The 23,900-nt window shown below is 39.5% G+C and overlaps 1 protein-coding gene across 1 annotated transcript in view; it reads left to right on the top strand.

The window, feature by feature from the left end:
- The window catches only part of CNTNAP5 (contactin associated protein family member 5), a 284,718-nt gene that overhangs the window by 78,398 nt on the left and 182,420 nt on the right, over nt 1-23,900 (top strand). The window lies entirely within an intron of this gene.

The raw sequence follows: 23,900 nt of genomic DNA, 5'->3' as shown, positions 1-23,900 counted from the left end.
AATATGTAGTGTTAAAAGAAACAGATTCTTCATGAAAATAAAGGGAAACATGTTAAGAGTAACCAAGTAGACTTATGATTTTTCTTTGGTTATTAATTTGTTTAAATGCTGTGTCACAAAAGCAGATTTTGCTTCCAGAACATAGTGACTGTGAATGATGAGACTCAGCGTGCAGCAGGGAGAGAGGAAAAGGACTGCTTAATTTTTCCCTGAGTGTGTTGTGGCAGTGGAGATGGGAGGTGAACTTCTGTAGGTCTAAAATCTATGGTATCATCACTTTGTTTTATCATGGTTTGATTTAGGGAAATCTAATGAAATCCTTCTTCCCTTAGAAAAGCAACTTTGCTCCTAAGATGGTCATAAAGTTGTCAAGTGCTTCACCTGTCACTTAAAATGTTATATTAGGCTGTCTTTGCTCCAATATTTTTATTTATTTATTTACTTATTTATTTATTTAAAAGCAGTGGAATTTCATTTTGGACATAATAATGATCATTTAATCTGTCTCTTGACTTCCACCCCTGGGAATCTGAAATCCATACTGAGATATTTTTACAGATTTGGTGTCAGTTAAGTGCTTCTTTGCCTGAAAATATTATGTGGCTTATTAAAATTTTATATTAGGACAAATTAATTTTTTTATTATACGTCACACTTTTATTTTCTTTTGTAAATTTTTCTTCTTAACAGGAAACTTGAAAAGACAACACATAGAATTTACCACAACAAATCTTAATGCCCTAGGGATCCAATTTATGGGTTTCTTATCTGGCACCTAATATTGCACATGAGAATAAGAACAAGCCTAGCAGGCATTTAACAATGAATTAGGATTTATGAGCAACTTGGACTCCCTTGTTTTACTAGAGGGATCAGGCATGAAGTTGATCCAGGGCAGATCCTGACACAAATTTCAAAGATTAAGCAGACCTGGAAGCTTGCTTTCTGGAGAGATAATTTTTGTACATGTTTCTAATGGAAACCACCATAGGCTACAGAGGATTATTTTCTATATAACTGAGGAAAAATGGAATAGAATTTGGGTGTGGAAAAGGAAACAAAGGATTTGGATTATTGTCCCCTCACCATAGTTTCTAGGAGTCACACTGACCAAGTAAACCAGTAATATAATTCCAGTCCAGAAGAACCATTTGCTCCGTGTTCCCAGAGGGCTTGAATGGTTTGTTAGGATGTATCGCCAAATTTCCTGGTGGAAATATCTGATAATGTAAATCCAAAGTGGGCTCATTTGACATTTCATTAGACACTTTGGTCCACCTAAACTGGCAAGTCTCATTAACACTTAGGAGGTTGTATGTCTACCCATGGAATTAATGAAGATCAAGAATTCCTTCTGTATAATTTTTATTCTAACTAAAGAAAAAGCTGATTCTTTTTTCTTGGCACTTTTGGATTTGCTTCACTGAATTAAATTAGACCTAGAGAACCATTCAGAGCACAAAGAGGAAAGCCAAAGAGGCTTTCAGAAGCATGTATAGAATTGTAATTTCAAATTATGCAGCGTTTCTCTTTTATTGGCAGTTATCCTTTCCTTAGGGTTTTTTCTAACTAAGAAGAAACATAGAAGTGTGCTGTCCAGCTGAATGTTAAAGGTTTTTTCAGACCCTTGGATGAAATGAGGACAAGCACAACATGGTGCTTGTCCTAAACATCTGGCTCTTGAACAGCTGTAAGGGAAGTTCTGCATTGCACACCCCTAGGAAAGAACCATTGTCCTTGACCTAAGGCAGGGCAGTGTAGTGGACCATTCCACAGGGCTGGGAAAGCAGCTCCCCAGGGTAGCCTCCACTGTCACAATCTGTGGCAGTGTACCCTGTACCAATCTGTCACAAGTGTGGTAGTTCCAGACTTGGGAATGCGTATCTGTGCTGGCTTTGGTTCAGTGATGTTTTTTGCTCAGCAGGAATGAAGACATCCCTCAGTTATCGAGACTGTTTCCTGCACAAACTGAAGCCAGACCTCCATACCAGTTACACTGGTATGAAGGAAATTAGCAGCTAAACCCAGCATTATCCCATTCTTTTTTTTGGGATGGGGGCGATGGTCTGTCAAAGAAGGATTTAAGGCAGTAGTTTCCTATATCAGGGTGAGGTGGCAAGTTACCAATCCTTAATTTCTACTCAACCCAAGTCAGATTTGATGTGCATTTTCTCCCAGCCCACGTGCATGACCCAGAGAGAAAGTCGTGGTGCATTCCCAGTTGGCAGTACAGCAGTGCTCTCTTGGAGGAGGATGCACTGGCCCAGCCTTTACCCACTGCATGTCAGGGGCCATCTACCGCATTTGGTGGGAACAGCAGGAAGGCAGCAGGGCCTTCAATAATCCCCGAGTAAATCTGCCCAGATGAAACTTTTCTTAATGATACCACGAACGTCTGATGCTCCCCATTGGAAGTGGTGCCTCTGAGGAGTTGTTTCCAGTGGGTTTAGGTTTTGTCCACCCTCATGGCAGAGATGCTCTGCAGTGCATCAGAGACCTGGGCACATAAATTCTTTATGGGGCTGCCAATAAGACAGATGTTTGCACGCCAGCATATATGACATATCACCAGTAAAAATCCCTTTCTCTTTATAGAGATTACAAGGCTTATTATCCTCCTCTCCTGGCTTGCATACAGCTTCCATAAACTTCCTTGTTAATGAGGACTGCATAGACAGATCGCGGGGAGAATCAGAAAACCTCTTAAGTTTTCACTCAGCCTGTGTTTATGGTGTTAGTAAATTCTGCAGCTGGAGTTGAAGACAAGACAGATTAGCCATTTAAAACCAATTTTCCAACCCCATTTGTATTTAAATAATCTTGTTACAGAAGGACTCTGTGGTTCAGAGCAAACTAGACTTATAATTATATTTTCAATATGGATAAATCAGCTATGTGTGGACACACTAGCTATTGATTGGGAGACATAAAACATAAATCTTATTGCTTGTAACAAGTAAATGATTTTTCAGTGTTTTTAAGTGTTGAATAATTCAGAATTTGCTTTACCTGCATACACATCACAGCTTGAGTCAGTCCAAATTGTGTATTTTACTGGGAAAAAAAGTGTGGGCTGTGATACAATGCTATTTCATTTTAGATAGCAATTTTTATGCTATTTATATTGAAAAATACTTTACAAAGCTGAGAAACGCAATTATGCAGGAAGGCACAAAGGAAAGGGGATGAAATGGGCATAGATGTATGCAACAAAAGGAGAAAAGAGATGTTCTTTATACAAAGTTTTGAAAGGAGAAGGGGAAGTTGTGGAACTGGAGATAAAGGGAGTCTGCTCTGAGAGTGGCAGAGAAGGCTTTTATATTAGAATAATGAATCTGTGCAGAAAGGCAATGAAGAGGGAAAATAGCATAGATAGCAAGGAGATAGCTCACACTCTGTGCAATCCCATGCACATACAGTGCACACTGAGCAGGAGTCTGCTGGTTCGTAGTGGTCGCCTGTTATCAGCTGACATGGCTGGTGAACGTTCTGACGCGTCTGCAGTCCACTGCACGTGGAAGGCAGAAGATGTCTCTGGGTGGGAGGGGGGCTGTGAGCCCTAACCCCAAAGCTGCATCACAAGATAGGAAGTTCTTCTCTAGCATTGGACCATGACACCTTGCTCATGCACGGAATGAAGCAGAGCTCCTCCCCTCAGGGAAATGCCCCTGCGGCAGTCTTGCTCCTTGCAGGTGCAAGGATGCTGTGCGAGGGCTGGAGAGTTGACAGGAGGCTGAGGATGCATTAGGAATATATAATTTCCAGGCAAGCAGGAAAAGTGTTTAATAGAGGTGATAAAGATCCCTTGCATTCCCTTTCATCGGGAAACTTCTTACTTGCACATGTGAGCTTTTGCTGAACCAGAGGCCTTTCTAATGAAATCTAGAGGAGGGTCACCCTTAATTGGCTTATAAATCTACTGGGGTGCTGTAAACTTTCCCTTTCCACCCTAGCTAGATAATGACTGTGGAACTGTTTTGGTGAGTTAATTATTGTGAACATAGTTAGAATATTAATCTTCTTGTCAGATTTATAATTGTGCTAATTTATTCTAAAGCATCTTTTAGCTCCTAGTCCTAACACCCTCCAACCAAGACCAGAGCAAACTTCTACATGTAGCCATGAGAAGTCCCACATTGCTCGGGTTAGAGAATGAGTTCCTGCTTGTCTTGTTACACTGCTTCCTGCTATACTAGTATTAAGATATATTTAAACTCCTTTATGCACAGTAATTATTGCCAGCCAAATAGGTGTTAAGTAGTAAGTATCTATGGATTATTTTCTTTTCCATCACCTTTGCTCTAAGAAAAGAAAAAGAAGAAACAAAAAGTCAATTGCTACTTTCAAGTAGGAATGAAGAAAGCAATTCAGTCTTGCTGCAGGGAAGCAGGGTTTTCCAGAAGTTTTCATTGCTATGTTATTACAGGTTTTGAAGAGACAACCATTATCCTTTTGTTGTAATTAGGATTGTTCAGATTTAAGACTGCCTGCTTCTGAGATGCTGTTTGGATGTTACTAATTTGCTTCTAATTCTGGTTTCGCTTACTGAGCTGGCTGCAAACGTGGCCTCCTGAGTAGATTCTCAGGAAATCTGTCTTTCTTGATATCACCAGGGCAGTTCTTATGTTGAGAGGATAATTCAAAGTGTCAGTATATCTGTTTTTGTTAAGTGCATTCCGTATGGATTTATGTCTGAATAAAATGGATATAGTTAGATTTCAAATTACCCTTTACTGTTGAGATACTGGAGTTAGCCTTAAGCTAACTGAATTTTGTATGAATTCTGTGACCTTACAATGTGATTTTATAGTTGGTTAACTGTAAAATGATATTAAGGTGGAGTCTAGAGAATTTAATGCTGATATTAACATTTTATCCATCAGCAATGTCTTCAGTAATTCTCTGTTCTTGGTGTTTGGCAGCAATTCACTCTGACCCAGAAAAAATTGTAAGAAACATGGTTATTGACAGTTTGTGTTGTTGCTGACCTCCCAGTCTTATGCCTTTGGAAATTGCCTGGAATGCATCTTTTCTGTAACCATTTAACGCAGGAAGACTGAGAAATGTTCTTTGATTTCTCATTCCTACATCCCAGATCTTTTGTATGATCTTGTCTCTCTGCTGCTTTGTGCTAGGAGCTATGGGGTGTGACTCCATGGTGTTGGCCCTAATGGATTGGAGTGGGAAGAGTGGTTGGCATGGGTCTGCTTGGTGATGTCTGCTCCCAAAACATGCGTGTCTTCCAGCCGTCTCCAGCAGTTTTGTCTGCCACAGCCAGAAAGCTGTTGTTTTCCCTTCCAGGCATCTACTAAGACAGAAAATTTTGTTTGTGGCATGCTAGGATGATTAATGTGGAAAATAGGGGACATTTCCTCTTAGATGGTGGATTTTAGCCAACAACTCTTTTATATCAGTAGACCAAGTTTTGTTATTCTTGTTTGCAAATTGTGTTCTATGGCATGTGAAGGCTTAAATAGGTGCCTTTGCAAATTCTGAATAAATATGGAACAAATAGTTTTTTAATCCATATGCTTACAGAGCTCAGTGAGTTTCTTTGCAGTTCTTTGGTACATTTTTGGAACAACTGAGTGGCTCTAGCTGTCTGAAAAACCAATTCTTTTGTGGGAAACCAACTAACAAGAGTACACTTATTGTACTGTCGTGTACTGTAAAATAAGACAAGTCTTCCTGCTGCTAAAAAGTGTCACTTCACTTCTACTGATTCACTATTAGATTAGATTAATCCAAATAAATAAACTGGTTTGAGTTGTAGTGTTCGGGTCTTCAGTAGCTGTTATAAGATTGTACTGATTTTGCTCTGAGCCCTTTCTAAGTGTTGGATTAATCCTGTAAGTGAGAAGCTCATGAGTGGAGAAATAGAAACCTATTGCTTGTGGCTAGTGAAAATGGTACATGAGAAAGAGAGGCAAGCAATGGAAAAATCATTGCAAACCCCTCCAGAACTGGCAGAGGGGTGTGATGTTATGTAAACACCAGGTTTAGTGATAAGACATACTTGTAAACTGATTAGACAGAGGAGAAAGGAGACAAATCATGATACTTGAAATGCAGGTGGGGGGACAGAGAGAGACAGATGGAGAGGTAGAAAGCTCTAGTCAGTGACCAGAGCTTCAGTATCTAAGATGGAAATAAAGACTGGTTTCATTACATGACAGTCAGCATTATCAGAAACTGAGGATCTCTCATTTCTGGTCATCCTCTTCTTTTCTCCTTGGTTAGCAGATTTCTGTTCCACTTTAGGTTAATGTACTCAGTGTTTCCTACTGTTAGACACCTCTCAGCTGCAGAGAGGCCCCTACAAACAGGTTCTGAGGTACTTGCTTAAAAAGTGTTGTTTTCACAGAATTTTTCTTCAGCACTAAGATTGGATCTTTGCATAGTGGCAATGCAGGACTGGGGAGATGGAAAAACAGATGCATCCAGATGATTTACGGGGAGGACCCTGATTTATTAAAACTTTAATTTTCTTAGGCTATTTGTCAAAGGTCCCGTGTTCTGTAAGTGTCTTTGGCTGTGTGGATATTCTGCTGCATTGCTCCTTTATGGCCTGATTGGGAGCCTCTTGCTGTCCCTGGGGCCCTTTCCCCTCAGGGATCCCAGAACTGTAAAGATAATGAAATGTTCTTCCTTGAATGAGCACAGGCGCCGACGCAGTTTTTGCTTTTTCTTCTTAACTGATGTGTAAGCTAAGGTGACCTTGTTATAGGTTAAAAAAAAAAAAAAAAAAAAGATGTAGTCACACAATTGGAATTGTCAGATAAGTAATATTTTCTTGCTTTTATAAAACTTAGAAATTCTATAGTGACATCATCTTTACAGTGTTGGAAATATGATCTTTATAGACTTCCTTCCTCCCAAACCCTTAGTGATTTCAGCTAATTTGGATTTATTTTTTCAGAGGACGAAGAGGGGAATTTCTGCCTTGCATAACGAACTTCAAAATTATTTGTTTTCATTGTCATTGAGAAATGAGATTTTTTTTTTAAATGCCCATGACTGTACTGGGATATTCCAAGTCGAAATAGTGTTCCTGTAATGCTTAATATAGAAAAAATAGAAATATTGAATATATTTTATTAGATCTTTTCCCTAGTTATAAAAGAAAGAACAATTAGTGAGAATGCTGATATTTTAAAAAAAATTAGTTCAATTATTATTATTCTTATTATGAAAGACCTCTTTTAATACATTTTTTTTCCAGATGTGTAGTGCATATCTTACATTCTTTCTGGCTTCCAAATTTTAGTGCATGAAAACTTTCAAAACAGTTATATAATCATTAATCTTGAAGGTTATTTTACCAATTGTACTTTTGATTCTCAAAGCTGTTTCTCAGGGAATGTGGAAGGATAGAAGTCCTTAGCAGATCAATAAGTAAGAACAAAATTCTTCTGTGGAATAAATAAGCCTGTCCATGTTTCTTTGAAATTTAACTTAAGTGAAATTTTTTGATGTGTGTCTGACACTTTTGGGGAGCTGCCTCCACCTGTTCTACAGGAGTTAGTTAACATTTGTGGAGTTAGTAATCAAACATGAAAATAAACTGTTAGCAAACCAAAGTAGGGAGTAAACAGCAGTACTTGAAGAACTTCTATCCTCCAGGGAATAAATATTCTTATACTGAGTTGAAGGTACAAATGCAATTCTGGAAACATGATGAAAGGTTCCATATATAGACACCTTTATAGCTTGAAGGAAAGATGAGATTTGATTCAAATAAGAACTGGTCAACTGTTGTGCTCAGAGAACACTAAATGTGAGTCACATTTTTATTTTAAATATGCAGATTCCCATATGAGTGATAAGAATAGGCAGATCTTCTCTGGAGAAGAGTTTTGCTGTCTTGAGCTGAGGTTTGCTAGACTTCACAGAATTTATATGGAAAGATATTGCCTTGAAGTATTTCAAGTTTAGGTTCAGCTCACAAAAATAATTATTTCATTTACAATAACTTCCATTTGGAAATTAGACCTACCAGTTTAAAATCCATGTCATGGTTGCCTCAAGAGAGTCTTTGTCTTGATAGAAAATCAAGAAAGCATCCAAACTTGTCCTAGTTAATTTAGGAAAGCTGATCCAAAAGAACTTTACATCTTTCCCTTGGGAACTGTTTTAAAGACTAAAGCAATTCTGGCAATGAGTAGCAATTCTGTTCAGTCTCCTTCCATAAATCCCTGTGAATCCAAGAGGTGCAGGCCCTTTTGGCACTGGCATGATAGCCAATTTTGGCTGATGCTTTCAAATCTTTTCTCTGGGTGCTTTGGGGGAAAACTGAGATTCTTAAGATTGCAGGGCAGTTTACTTGTAGTATCAAAAGAAAACTGCAGTCTGTGTTCTGGATCCAGGTTCTGTATTTCTGTTATAAGTTTGCTGACACAGGGGGACTTTCTAAACATCTAAAGTGTGTTTTACCTCCTTTGTGTTGGACCCGAACCTCTGTTTTCCTCTGGGTGTAGATGCTCGTGCTGCACTACAGGGCTGGTCCACAGTTACTCATCTCTCCTTGCCTAGTCCTTCAGACCAAGAGTGTTTGTATGCCAGTCAGAATATGTGTGTGCCTGGTGGAAAAAATCTTAATGTTAGCATTATACATTAATGGCAATACTTGCAAATTCCATATGCTCAGCAGATGCGTTCTCATTTGGACTTCAGTTAAAAAAAGTTAAATAGGATAAGGAAAGGAAAAATACTGAAAACATGTCTCCTGAGAAGCCTTCTGTGATCTATTACTCAGTAAATTAATAGAGATATATTTTAGTCAGGAGAGCAGATACCGAGAATCATCCTCTTGAAGGATACCTTACAGATGCTGTCTTCTTACATCACACAGTACTTCAGGGAAAAGACTTTGTCTCCAAGGAAGAGGGCACACGTCAGTATTGTTCCCATAAAGCAGTCTCTGGAAAAAACTATCTTTAGAAATTTAACAAAGATTTCCACGTCATGGCTTCTACACTGTTTGCAGTGGAATCATTGTTCAAGCATCTGTCACTTTGTTCATTATGCGTCTTTACAATGGGTAGTTTTCCTTGCTTTTGTGTTCCAGATGTATGTAGTCAGGCTTTTATGGGCATCCAATATGTGATCCTTTATAAGCTCTCTCTAATATCTTTACACTTTCTAGCTTCTGCTTATTTCTTGTTACAAATTCACAAGCACACTACCAAACCCATGAATGATTTATACTGAAGAAGGTTTGAGGCTAGTGCACTGAAATGTGCAGCCCTTTCTTGGTTTTGTTTCCTCTGGAAGGGAGATCAAAACTCTTGCTTTTAGTGTTGAGAACAGTTTTGTAATGTCTAAGCAGAGTTAGATCCCAGAGTTAGAACCCAAGTTTCTTATTACATCAGTGCAGACAGCTGAAGTGTGCAGCTGATTTCTGTAGAGAGCACTTAGTATTAACAAATTACACCCAACAAACCATAACAAAGTTCAGTCAGCCAAAGCCCAGGCTGTCCCTGTAGAAGGATTTAAAAAATTTCAAGTAGTTGTGATTTGTATCTCAGTCAAGTAGTTAATGATTGACACATTTACAGGTAGCAACTCCTTGTTGGCAGCAAATCTCAAATATGGGCACTATAGCAAGGAGAAAACATTCAGATGTGCTCTGCTTTCTGCAGAACCTGTGGGACTCATGAAAATATGCACAAAGAAAGGGAAAGATAGTCACCCTTTAAGAAGCTGATGGCCACGGCAGTCATGTCTAGTAGCTTCTGGATGTGTTGGCTGAATTTCCTCTTAGGAGAAGGGGAGTTTTGAGTACTGCAGGAATTAAAAAGGCATCTTCATGCCATATCTCTTACTACTGTTTCCCCTCTTTTTTCTTTTTTTCTTTTCTCATTTTACCTTTTCCCTTAACTACTCTTCTCTCCCACTAGACTGGGCCACAATAGACTGCTTTTGTTTTGGTTGCTTCTCCAGCTGGAGTGGTATATATTATAGTGAGCAGGATAGCAGAGATTAACCTAGATAGCCTTTTATTTATAGAATTCAGAGGTATGTTTAATTTCTCAGTGGAAATTATCAAGTGGAGAAGGATCTAAGGACAGTTAGAGAGATTTTGGAATTTCTTAATACCTCCTTTTTAGTGGGACACTTCCTGTTACCGCTACTTAAAGCAAATAGTAACTGACTTTGAACAGTGCTTTCTAAAATCTGTGAGGTTATTCAGGTACAAGTAACTACTCATCTGAATGAAGATTTTAGCCCGTGATCTGGCAAACACGTGGGCACTTAACTCATGCATTTACATTTGCAGAATGAGCCATGAAGCATAGCAGTTCAGAAATGAGGAAATCTGAAATGTTGATTCCACATAACTCTAATAAAACTTCCAGTGGTGTCAGGATTTCATCCCACACCTGCAATTAGGTGCTCAACATAAGATATCATAGAGTAGGGGCTTTGCAATTACATACTTGCTGAACTTGAAAGTTACTTAGTTTTCTTATTTGCTCTGAAGCTTGTCTTTTCTCCTCTTTTTTTTTTTTTTTTCTTTTCCCTGGAAAACTGTTTATCTGCCAATTTGTTCATCTTGAGGGGCTTTCTTCTTGCCTACATTTTGTGGATGGCCAGAGTCATTAGAAGCAAATGCATATCTGCAGTCTGACTTATAAACAAAATGCAGCAGCAGCAGCACCACATTATCATGAATTAAGGCCTTGACTTCACACTATCCTTCACCTAACTTTGCTTCTTCTTTTCTCTCTGCCGAGCTGGAGGTCAGCTTTTAGTGCTTAGCCTTAATATTTGAAGGCTTATAATGGTATCACTGTTTATGGACACTGGTTTATGTCCATGGACATTATTTGGTTATAGTCTTGTAAAATATGTGTGCTATTCCAGCCTGAGAAATACGTGCATGTGGTTATGCATACATCACTATAAAGGTTAACAGAAATGGTGATCTGCAAGGAATGTTCTTATGAAATTAAAGACTCACAGATATTTAAGGCAGGTTTGAAGAGTTATTGGCAAGCATGCAGAGCAGTTGTGTGTGTGTGTGTAAAAATAAATTAAAATCACAGGACAGTGGAGAAGCAAATCTGAGATACAGAGGGAAGGCAGAGTTTTAGGTGGCATTCATCCAGCCATATCTGCAAGAATGCAACGATGATGGTTTATAATTAACTGTGACAAAAATAACAATGATTCTGCTGCCACGTTTTTACCATAGCCTTGGGAGTATAAGTAATTATGCAGTGATCAGTTGATTCTACATATTCACAAATTTAGCTATTTGTCATAATTGGTTTAGTCCCTTGGAATTAGTCCAGACTTTTACTTCATACAGTTGGTTGTAAAAGGGAAGTGGAAGGAAGCAAATTTCCTTTAGCTTCATACACCGAATCAAAGTCAGATCTACACTAACAAAATCCTTATTATTGATTGCAGTGGTTGTTAATTCTTCCAGGTTTAAAAAAAGCAACAAATAAAAAACCAACAACAAAATAAACCCTCACACAGAAGCCATCTGTGTCTCCTCCTTGGAGATGCTCTCAGTGGGTATCAAAAATAAACTGATTCACACTTCAAAACACCTTTTCTGCATTTTATCTGCATTTCATCTGCTGGATGTTCAGTGGTCAGAGTAGATTGAATTAGGTGGATCTGTGTTTTGTGTTTGCTTTCATGCCCACTTTCCCTGGTTGTCTCCCTCCTAATATTGTCATTCAAGGAAATAATCTGATTTCATGGCCTCCAAAGCCCTTGTTACTTATGAAGCCATTTTATTCTAGACTGTGGTTTTGATAGTTCTGGAGCCAGAAAATACTTTGTCTGAAGCCTCTACCCTCCACAAAACAGACCCTACCAAATCTAAAAATGCCATTGGCTTTGAGGTAAAAAGAAAGAGGCATGCTAAAGAGTAACTGAAGGATGTCCAGGTACACAGCCAAATTCCTGGATATTACCACAGAATTCCTTGTTAAGTGGAACACCAGTTTTTATGCTGTTTGTCTGTAACATTACAAAGTAACTAGAATCCTCTTGCTGCCTTCTAGGGACCCTTATGCATTCAGGCACAAAACCTAATGCAGCATCAAATGGTCCCAGAGGGTTTATTTGTCTGGGCAGCAGCAGGCAGTGTGATAAACAAAATGTCACAGATGAAGGAGCAGTGCAGGCAGTCCTACATGTCTAGCAGCCACAGACAGTGAGCCGTGGCCTGTCTGTTATCAATTCGTGTTAAATCACGCAATTAGACGTCTTTCTTTATCACATGTTAATCACTACCTTCCTGGCCCAATTATACCTGCTAGCATTCAAGCACGTGGTTATATAAATGGCTTCACTGTAATTGAGATTTGGCAAATAGACTGAACTTCTTCCACGTTCTTAATAGCTGGTTACAAGCTGAAATTGCAGCATGTATATTGCCCAAATCACAGTTTTTCATCTGTGTGCAGCCATATACTTCCTGCTACCTTGGGTCATTCTTCTAGGCCGTGGTATGCCTTGGACCTCCTTTGGGGGTGAAAGCACACTGATCAACACCAAATGCTTCATTTCCTGAGGTTTTCCCATGAGAAGGTGAATGTCTGTGGCCCAGAGACACATTCAGGTTCCCTGTGGTTTTCTGATCTTCTGGCCCAGTGAGCCGGAATGAAATTACTCTTCTCTTAGTGGCAAACAATGAAAGAAATGATGGCTCCATGGTGAGGCTTCCTTCAGATGCGATGCAGACCTGAACCTGCGTCCCTCACTTCCAAATGAGCACAGGTGTTTCATTCCCAAGATGTCTTTTTCTTGTTCTCTTTTATTCTTTTCCAGACACTTCCATTTATAATGACATCAAGAGCACTGCTAGCATTGGAGACCACTGCCTGTTTAGCAGGTCCACCTCCAAGGAGGTACATTAGCAGAAGCAGCAGCAAAATATCTGACTGGTATCCAGAGAAACAGGGCTGCAGGAAATTGGGGAACCTTTGTGTCCGATGGTCAGAGTCCAATCTTCTGCGTCAACCAGATGTTTTCCTGAGAGGTTTAGAATCACAGCTTTAAATTTCAAAGGCTTAAATCTGCTCAAATCCTTTTTTGAGTCTTTAGATGAATGTAGTTTTATGGTTGCATAAATTTTTGGGCACTGGTAGAAGGGACTCTGATCCACTGCAAAGGAACTGAAATAAAATGGCAGTAGACTTAGGCAGATCAATATCACTCTTCTGTGCAATTTTTAAAAACCAACGTTGCAGCAGAAAAGCCAGTTATTGCAGTGCTACTTAATTCATTTAGCAATAGAGTACATTGATTGATATTGTCATAAATAACAAGCCACTTCATCTGTGCCCCCTCACTGCCCTATCATATTACACGTACAGGCTAAGATGAAAAAACAGCTGCAGCCCTTCTGAGCCTCAGGCTAACAAGCCTTATTGATTGCACTTGTCGTGAGTAATCTAAAGCTAAAAGATAGCAGCCCATAGGATTTGTATCTAAGCGTCATAGGCCAGGTTTGAACCCACACCGTTTTCTAGGTGGGTAGTGCCTGTGGAAGCTATGCTGATTTCTAGGCAGCTGACATGTTTTACTGGAAACAAGTGCAAACAGAAGAGTCATGTTCTGAGCAGTGATTGGCAAAATCAATCCTAATTAGGCTGCAGATATTCAAGGCCACTTCTAAACCTGAGCCTTTTCTTGATCTCCTTTAATTATGTATTCAGATCAAAATGACACCCTGAGCTATTATCCTGCTTGTTAAACCCTCTCAGTCAGTTGTTGTCTGAGCAAATGCATCTACGTTTCTCTAAGCAGCATAAATGGTTGCCTCTGTCAGTCTCTTCACACTGAGGGAGCTGCAGCTGTGTCCTTCAACGTCTTGGGTTCCAGAGCTCATTCCAAAACTTTGGAGTTACTTTGTGCAAGTTGACTTGGCACCCAGACCAACCTGAACTGTCACTTGGCCTATTCCTCTGTGGGGCTTCAGAGGTACCTCCTTTGTGGGTGTTAAATCAGAACATTTTAGAAGTATAAGGGAACAAAAGGCATTTCTTTTGTTTGCTTGTTGGTTTTTATCTCAAATATGAGCTGTCATTCCTTGCCTTGCACTTCCCAGAAAAAAGAAGAGAAGAACGTGTTAGGTATGAGAGCTTAGTGGCTGGAATTTACTCATTAGCAGGGCTGACACTCAGGGGCAAGAGAGGAGCAAAGGCTGCTTAGTCAGTGTGCATTTGGGGGCTAACTCAGTGTTGTAGACATGACCTTTTCTTTAAAAATCTGCTGCAGACACGGATTTCTTGGGCCGTGGTGGCATGCTGAGGTGTGAGATGGTCAGTGACACTGGGCAAAACACCTGAGCTAGCAAAAAATTATCTCAACTTGCATATGGGTGAAATAGCAGGTAGAACAGGAAGGTAATAATAAATCTATTAAAACCATATTTATAAAATATTGATTTTTTTTTAAAGAGAGATGAGCAGAATACTTTGAGGCAAGGTACTGTACTCCTGCGGTTGCTCATTCAGTAAGAAGCTAAACTATATATGACAAAGAAAGCTAGAAAATTTGCAAGTGTTAAATTAGGTGCTGTTGTGGGGCACAGTGAAGGTTATGCCGATGAAGGTGTTCGCTTTACATGGAGATCAGCACATTTCAGTGTTTATTTAGATCAGTGAGTCATCTTCCCTGCTTACAGAGACTGGTAGAGTTCCTTCTATAGAATCCCTCCCTCTTTCTTTTACCTTTTTTTTCTAATTTATTTTTTTTAAGTGTAGTTTTGCTGCTTATATTATTTAGTCTTTCTAGCAGCTTTGCTGGATGTAATTTCCTTACATACTATTTGTTTTAGTGTTTTTATTACCTTTTATAGCACAGGTTTTGTTGCCACTTCGCTACTAAACATTAACGTAGTGCATACAAAAAATACAGGTCACTACTTACTCTGAGAAGTAGCAAAGGGAATACCTTGGTACCATTCCTGGAAAAAACACCATGAACTCAAGATTTCAGGAATAAAAACCAAGGAAAAAAAAATTCGGTTTCTTCGAGCTTAATTCTCTAAAAGTCATTGTATAATTTTGCTAGGGAACATAATCACAGAGCTAGAGAGGAGTTCTTTCATTCTCCTTTGACTTTAGGATACAGCTGAAAATTCTGGTCCACTACTGTTCTCCAAACGAAAGCCGTAAGTACGGCTTTGATTTGTGTCTGTTATAGGTGACCTTGGACTTCATTCTTTGATCCCAAGGGTTGTTTCCAGGGTTCATTAGTCCTTGTGTGCTGCAATTTTCTGGTAATGTTGGAGGCAGTTCTGGACCTGCTACACAGTGGGCAAAACTTTAAAGGCCTCTGAAAGTATATACTGAATAATGCTATTCATGTTCTAATACGCCGTAGGTTAGTCAGAATTTGCTTTCTTCAGCTTGGGGTTTAGTTGCTCCAGTATCAGTTGGAACACCTGGTGACTTTGTCACTATTATGAACTAGCACCAGTGGTGTCCAATTTTTTAAGCTGTTCTCATTATGGAAACCATTTGTACTGGAGTGAAACATCCTCTGAATTCCCTTCAGCAAGGTACTGACAAGTGTTCTTGTTGAGCAACACATCCAATGCAGGGATCTCGGTGAGAAGCTGTAGTGGGAGCTGCAGGTGGAGCTGACCTCAGGCTTTCCTGCCTCAGAGTGTGAGGGCATAAAAGCCCAGAGGTTCCTTTGTTCAGAGTCTGTCCTCGGAGGCACCAGCTCGAGCTGTTCTTTTGTTATTCAGTTATGGCATCCAGATTAAATTATTTTAAGAGCCATTAGGGAAACCTGGTCTGACTGCGAGTGTTGGGTGTGCAGCTGCGAATGTGCCATGGTCCCAGCTCAGGTGGGTGAGAGTGTGACTGCCAGAGTGGCTCTTGGGCAGATGGACAGGAAAAGGTAATTCCTTAACATCCTGGCCAAGGAGGTAGGATGTGCAGGCAGGAGGGCATTGTACACTGGGCAGTGCAATGTTGGCTGGTAGGAATACACGTCCCCAAAGGATCCTATTGCGTGCACGGATACTGACAAGATCTTTAAAAGTTTGTTGTAACTTGGTGTTAAGTTTTACTTTATTCAAGTTTTGGAACTGAGAAAAAAGCTTTATTTAGCTTTTTTAATAGATAATATAGTTGTTCAGTGAGATTTATGTTTTTGGGCTGCAAGCATTGTAGGTAAGGCTTTTTGTCTTTTTTTTTTTAATTTAAAATTAAGGGGAGAAGAAAAAGATTTGTTGGGCTGGCAAAATACTGGGGCTACTTAATTGAGAGGATCTGAAGTTACATGCTGCCACTTAAATTCATTATTATATTGATGAATATACTTTATCAATTTTCAGCATGCAGTCCTGCAGTGCTCTTAATAAATTATGAATCCAGAATTACAAATAATTCTTTATTACTCACTTTAGAAAATAAACATGGCAAGATTTACCAGTAATATAAAAATCTTTCTGTCTTCATATCTTTTATTTGTGAGCCTTTTTTTTTTTTTTGCGTGTTTATTTTCTATTCTTTTTGGCCAAAATCATGACCTTCAACTTTCCCGCATCACTGCTGGCTAATTCACCAAGTTTCAAATTAATATTCTTCTGTGTAAGTGATCACTGCAGCATGACTTCACAAAGTTTGCTTGAATTTTAGCCTGGATTCATGTAAGTCTAGATTTATAATGTATTCTTGCCAGGTGTCCAAGAGGGACGTTTCCTCTTCCTGAGGCTATCAGATACCCTCAAAATTAATATTCATATTAGCTGTAATTTTTTTTCTTAGTTTTCATGATCCAAGTGGCTTGGAAGCATTAAGAGATATGTAATGATGCTCACGATCAGGGCTGGATCTGACCTTTCAGTATCCATGACAAAACAGAGGGTAAATAAATCCCTTCAGAAAGAACTTGACATTAATTCCACCTTATCTGCCCAAACCTGTCAAAGGTTACTACTCATCTGGGCTATTAAAATGCTAGTGTTTGCAGACTTTGAGAAAATTGCTGTCTCTTGGCAGAACAAGAGCCAGCAGGCCAGAACAACAATCAGAAAGTACAAGTTTTTTCACTCCCCATTAGAAACTTGTTTCTAAGGTCTTTCCTACCAGCTTTCTCCAGATAACATTTATGAAAGTCATGTTTTGCAGAGATAACTTGGTGGTGCACCAAATCTTTGTTCGAGATAGTTAGCTACTCTATCTTTGATGTGCACTTTACAGCGTATCATTATTTTTTTTTAAAGTATGGTGTTGCATTTTCAGGAATACTGGCCTTCCATCCAATTATTTGCAGTAACACAAATACTTTTGTTTTAAACTGATGTGTAAGAGTTGTTACTGTAAAGCTCAGTACACTGTTGCTGTCACTACCCAGTAACGGAGGAACCGGAAGCAAACTTGGAGAAACTGGAGCACAAACAGAAAAAAGACTTATGTGAAGACTTACAGAAAGCTGAAGTCAAATACAGAAACACATACAGAATGTTTGTATGTGGAATAATTTGCTCATTGTGTACCACTCCATGTCTAATCACAGTTTGGCCGGATGAATGCACAAAGCCTAATTCGCTTTTCTCTTGGCTTTTTGTTAAGGGAATGGAGGGAAACTCCCATTAGTGTTCTAAAAAATAGGTTAGGCCTTCATGATGAAAGAAACTGATGTATTTGATTCTTTTTTAAGAGGGATGTGGACTAGGATTTCCCAAGGTTTTTCAGCTACCCTAAATGCAGGACTTTGGAGAAATGGTAAAGCGCATTTACCCGTGCACCCTGACCTTTCCTAGCCCAAATATCAGCATGAGCCACATCATCTTCCTCCCTGACACCTTCCATGGCATGCTTGTTGCCTCTGGAAATCTGGATGCATTGGCCTGGAGGGGCACAGGCACTTCAGAAAGGAGTGGGCACAAATGGAGGGCCAGGGCAGTGGGGCTGCCTCGAAGGCTTATTTGTTCTGCAGTCCAAGCAGAGCATCTGTATTTGCATTTTCAGACTCCAGTGGGGATTTCTGTGAGAATTGTCTATTAGCAGTCATGACTGGTAACTTTAAAGATGCCCTTTCCTTATTGCAGGCTGATGTGTGTGTGGCAAACTATAAAGTCATGCATAACATTTACGATGGTGAAATACACCGCTGGCATACTACAAGATTTTGATTTCCTCCAGAAACCAGCTCTTGTCTCACATCAGCATTTTATGTAAATAGGATGATTTGGTTTTTTCCCACAGACAGTAAAAGTAAGAATGCAGTTAATGTCCTTGACAAAATATATTAGAAAAGAATTCCACAAATGTATTATTTTTTTGCCTAAGGAGAGCAGTTAGAGATAGCAGAACAGGAAGGCATTTCAAGAAAATAGTCCCATGAACACCGAGTTTTCTTCCTCTTACTACCTTAAATTAATGCTACACGGGACAAACTGTAATGCTGAGCTCATATTCCTGAGCTATATGTGTAATTCAAACACGTAAAAGTGCTGAGCAAAATCAGTGATAGCCTTTGATATCATTCTAAGCACAGCCTGGTGTGTGCCTCCTTTATGCTTCCCTTCTGGTAGTAGCTACTCCTGAGAAATGTGCAACTTTGGTGTTCTCTCACTCTGACAAAACTCTCCACTCAGCAGATACTTTTTTTTTTTTTTTTCCATTATGAAGCAATTGAAGGTTTGCATTGCTTGGGATATGAACATAAAATTTCCATCCATATTTAATCAGCCTGGAGGAATGTCCTTGACCAGGGCTGGGCTGTTTTCTTCAGATCAGGTGTAGACCAGCATTTCCTCAGTACAGGTGCCAGTGGCAATGTCTCTGGTGTTGTCACCACACTGCATTAAGCAGTTTTGTGGTTTGATTATTATGCTACACCTTCTCTGTTTTCAGCTCCTGTTCTCTCTTCGTCTGGAACTCAGGTTAAAAAGGAGAGAGTTTATGCCATTTGGAAAAAGGCACAGGCAACTCAGGAGGACTACAAAGATGTTGTGAGATCATGCAGGGAGAAAATTAGAGGGGCCAAATCCCAGATCCCAAATCCCCAGAATGTACTGTTAATTTTGTTATTCGCACAGTAGGGAACACTCAGCTGTGCATATCAAACTCACAAATCTATTAATAATTGCATTCATGTACACAACTATATACAAATATAAATAGCAAGGCTACGAAGCCAAGCAGAAAGTTAGGAAGTTAGGAAATAGTTGAACTAGTTGCCTGGGCAACAGTAGTCTGGTTAAGTATTTGCATTTTGATCTAGGACTGCAGGGGCCATATTGATTTGCTTTTTTTTCCCCCTGCACAGGGATGCCTAGAGGGGAAAAAAATGGCTACAATTTTACTAACTCTCATATTAAGTGTGAGATAATTATAATAAGGGGCTCTTGCAGAACTCCTGTAATAACCTTTATCTTTATTGCATAGATGGAAGGAAAGGTCAAGATCTGTTCAACTAGTATCTTTGTGTGACAGACTTAGTGTTAGCTCCGTGCTTTATATACATAATATGTCCTCAGAGACTGCAAGGAAAGCAAACAGACCTCATCAATTTCTCTAATGATTCCTCTGAAAGATACTTTTTTTTTTTTATCTTGGTTTGTATTTTTAGCTCACTTTAACAACACCTCTATTACCAGGCTGTCAGAGACCTCGTACATAGAATTTATGTTGGCTTTCATAAAGAAAAATTAGATGCTATCTCAAGGACAGTCTCTACTTTTAATGTCATTAAAGCTAAATGAGTTATTGTTGATATTCACTGTGGAACAGCAAATAGAATTAGATGGAGAAAAATCTTACTGATAAGATGATGTGCTGGCTGAAACTGTCCACTGCAGAGAAGAAGTAATTTATAAGCATTGCTCTCTTGAATATATACATAACCTGTACTTTATGCTGTGTGGTTGGTTCTGTTAATTCCAGGGGAGGGATGGAGGCTGTGGAGAAGGGGTGTGGATATTAGTTATAATACTCTGTATTTCTGAGCAGCACTGAGGGTGTGGCTGGGCAGTTCAGCCCCAGGCATCCTCAGCACCCCCAGATGCTAAGGAAGAACACCTGGTCTGGGCCTGCTGGCTGCTGGAGAAAAGCAGAGCTCATGGAAAGAGGGAAAGATTTTAAGCACGTTACTAAAAGGTGGTGTTCATCAGCACAACACTGAGTGATACCTCTGCACTGAGGTCTGTTATGTTCCACAGGATGGCTCAGGCTGGAAGGGACCACAGTGGGTCATCTGGTCCAACCTCCCTGCTCAAGCAGGGCCATCCCAGAGTACATGGGACAGGATTGTGTCCAGACAGTTCCTGAGTATATCCAGTGAGGAAGCCTCCACACCCTCTCTGGGCAGCCTGTTCCAGTGCACGGTCACTGCACAATAGAGAAATTCTTCCTCATTTTCAGGTGGAAGTTCCTCTGCATCAGTTTCTGCCCAGGAAGTTCCACCTGATTGATTCTCAGGGTACAACTGGTTGTGGCTGAATGCTTTTCAAGTTTAGTATGGAAAGCTTCCCTCTCTATTAGGATAAAGAAGCAAAGGTAGGCCAGTGGTATTTCACACACTGGAAGATGCCTGCATCTGCATACTTTGCGCTTAACACTACAGTGTTTGCTTTGAATTCCTTCTGTAAAAGAGTGAGGAAAGAAGCAAAACGGGGTTGAAGATTTCCCTGTTTTTACTCAGCTTGCCTGGGCTCATAGGGAAAAGCAGAGAGCTCTGTAGATGATAGAGAACTTTGTAAAAGGCTGTTTTCTATGGTAATCCCACCTGTCTATAGATCTGTGGGACAGATGTCATCAACTTTGTTTCTTGTGCAACTGAGAGCTCTTTAGCTGGTAAGTCCAAAGCTGGAGTGAAATGAATATGGAGATCCCACAGCATATTCTATGGGCTCAAAGTGTCTGTGGGAAAAAAATGAGGTATTGAATTTCCTGGTAGGAAAGAAAGTGCTACATATTTCATTTCATGTCTGTGGTATAAAGACTGAGAAATTCTTTTAAGAAAGATCAAAAGCAGATGCATTTATATGTAACATCTTAATGTATAACTGTTTTGTTTGGGTATTGCAGAGAGCTATTGCAAATGAAAAAGAAATGTTAAAAGAACATTATTAAGCTATGAAGTTAAAAACCTGAAAGATAGAAAATGTCATTGCAAACTTAATTAGACCCCCTAATGTGTGTGCAGTGGGAAGGGCTTTAATTACCTGATCACAAACTATTTTTTGCACAGCATCTTCCATTCCTTTCAGCATAGAAACTGGATAGTCTTTAATTAATGAGCAACTATTCAATATTTTTTGTCCTCAATATGCCATCTAAGTTTTACTCACTGCATGTTCTTCAAACCAGCTCTAGACCCATAATTATTCATTTCTTGATGGGAAATTCTTGTGAAGTATACTTCAGAAGAAAATTTATTTTACAAATATTTGTTATTTTCATACCATCCAAAAGAGATTATGGGTTACAATGACTTTTTTTGAAAGCTAATTGTGTCGCAAGGAAAAATCATAAATTAATTTGGAGTCTTAAAGCAAATAAAACTGTATTTCAGAAGTTTATATGCATTTGAAGAAAAAAATCAGTTTACTTAAGCTGCATATACTACCTGCTGAAAAAAAAATCAGATCCCAGCATTTTAAATAGGTTTTTATCCTCCCTCTCAGCACCCCTGCCCCCCCCCCCCCCCCCCAGCATAGGCTGAAAACAAGACTTTGACCTGTTAAAAGACAAAAACCAGCAAGAGCAAGAACGTGCCTTGTGCCAGAGAGAGCTGTTGCCTCCCTTGCTGTGTCATTAAGGCACTGAGCCACTCTGAGCTGGTAGAAAGCCACATTTAAAATTGTTGCTGTGAATCAGAGAGATTCACACTCTGGTGATAGTGAGAGGTAGCAGTTGGAATAAAATACCTCCTCTATTCCCAGGAATGGATGCTTGCTCTGCATTTAAAAATCACTGGGTGGTGTACAGGTGTGCTCCTGGCAGCTGAGGCCTGAATCTTTTGCTGATGAGCAGAGTCATGCATGCTCCCTCTTTTGGCATATTCATCTGTGAGGTTTTCCTCATACCCTTTCCACAAGGTGGCCTCATCCAAATATTTTAAGGCAAAGTAGTATAAGTCGTTGCCTGAGAGGCAGGAGTGACCCGTCACTGAGACCACTCTCTCACTTCCAGATGAATCTCTTGATAAGAGGATTAGTGTTTTTAAGCAAGTGGATAGAGGCACCAGCACTAAATGAAGTGAGCCAGAGCTTTATCCCTTAAGGTACAGTTCAAAACAGGTTTACATATTTCTATTTAAATGCCCACATTCCAGGTGTGCATAAGGGTCAATAAGGATTTGAGCCTAAAATTTCCAAATTGTGGTTGAAAGCCTTGAAATCAGCTATTCCACCTCGCTGTCACAGACTATAGAAACTCTTCCTATGAATCAGCATTTTTTGATGAAATGTAAACAGTATTTTAGAATAAATTTCTTCATTGTCTTTTTAGTTTGTCTCCATAAAACTGGTATCTCATAATCGGTAGTTCCATCTCTGAAGTGCAGGTGGGGTCAAAGTGTATTTTCCCAGGCCTTATGAATGAAACTGTTTTTCTGGATTCCTCTCCTCTTGCTCATTTACTGTGACACCCCACCCCCCCCCCCAAAAAAAAAAAAAAAAAAGTTATGTAAGGATGAAGGTGTCAGAGGGAACACCTGTTTTATTGAGGAGCTGCACCTAGCACTGGAGATTTCCAGAAACATTCTCCACTGCTGGCTGAAGCCAGGGTCCTGCAGAAATAATAAATGACCATATAACAGAGAAGAGGGGAGGAGTTCACAGTAGAACCTGTGGAAGTGAATGCTGATGCTTCCCAGCTTTTTAAATAAGGCTTGGCAACCTTAATATTTTTGACAAGGAACGGTGGATTGAATGGGTGTGTGTGTGTTGCTGTGTGAGCGTGCTGGTATCTTAAACCAAGAGTGGAATAAGCAAAGCTGGTTGTGTGATTTTATTGAGCCTTCCATGGCTCAGAACTAGGCTGAGAGCCCCATATTTGCTGTCGTCAAATTTCTACAACCTATTTTTTCCTTGTCTGATCACTGGTAAATGGCCCTGGAAAACTAGATCAGAGTTTTTTCAGAAAGAACAGCAAAACAAAGTGATAATTTTGAAATATGAAAAGCCACAGTAAAATTGATATTATTTCTCCTCATCAGCTCTATGAACTTTGCAATCTTTTGGGTTGGATAAACTGTTTGAATAATGGGCAAGATCTAAGAGGACAGATCCCAAGGGGAATGCAATCCTGGAGGTGCTCTTATCCTTCCTAGGATGCCTCCCTACAAACATAAATTCTGTTTGCTGGGGATGGAAAAGTTGGGTCTGTGATGAAGAATTTAACATGCAAATTGTTATTAATTCTGCCTTCAATCAAAAGCACACAGAGCAGCTACAAGGAAGAATAATAACAGGTGGAATAATTGCACTTGTATCCTCTAAAATGTGACAGTCCAGGTTGTGTCAGTAATTTCAACTTCTAGCCAGGGAAGCAGCATATTTATCTTGTCAAAGAAGTAAAGGTTACTCCAGGTTTTAACAAGCATATGTCCTTTGAAACCAGTATATTTATTTTATTTAACCCCATGGAAAAATGGTTGAAGTTTTTCTTTTCAAATAAGTGAAGATTCTGTACCTTTTAGGTGATATGCTGGATGCTGGGTTTGTTTAATTCTTCTAACTGTTAATGTGACAGGATCTTGGGATCATCACTGTGTGTTTGCGTAATTTATAGGTGAGAGGCTCCCCCTTAAATGGCCTCCATAAAAATATTATGCAACACCCAAGAGGGTTCTTAAAGTAGAGATCTTTCTTCCTTTCCTTCCTTTCCTTCCTTTCCTTCCTTTTCCTTCCTTTTCCTTCCTTTTCTTCCTTTTCTTCCTTTCCTTCCTTTCCTTCCTTTCCT

The sequence above is a fragment of the Corvus hawaiiensis genome, chromosome 7 (genome assembly GCF_020740725.1).
Source record: "Corvus hawaiiensis isolate bCorHaw1 chromosome 7, bCorHaw1.pri.cur, whole genome shotgun sequence".
Classification (NCBI taxonomy): Eukaryota; Metazoa; Chordata; class Aves; order Passeriformes; family Corvidae; genus Corvus; species Corvus hawaiiensis.
This window is presented reverse-complemented; position numbering and strand designations above follow the sequence as displayed.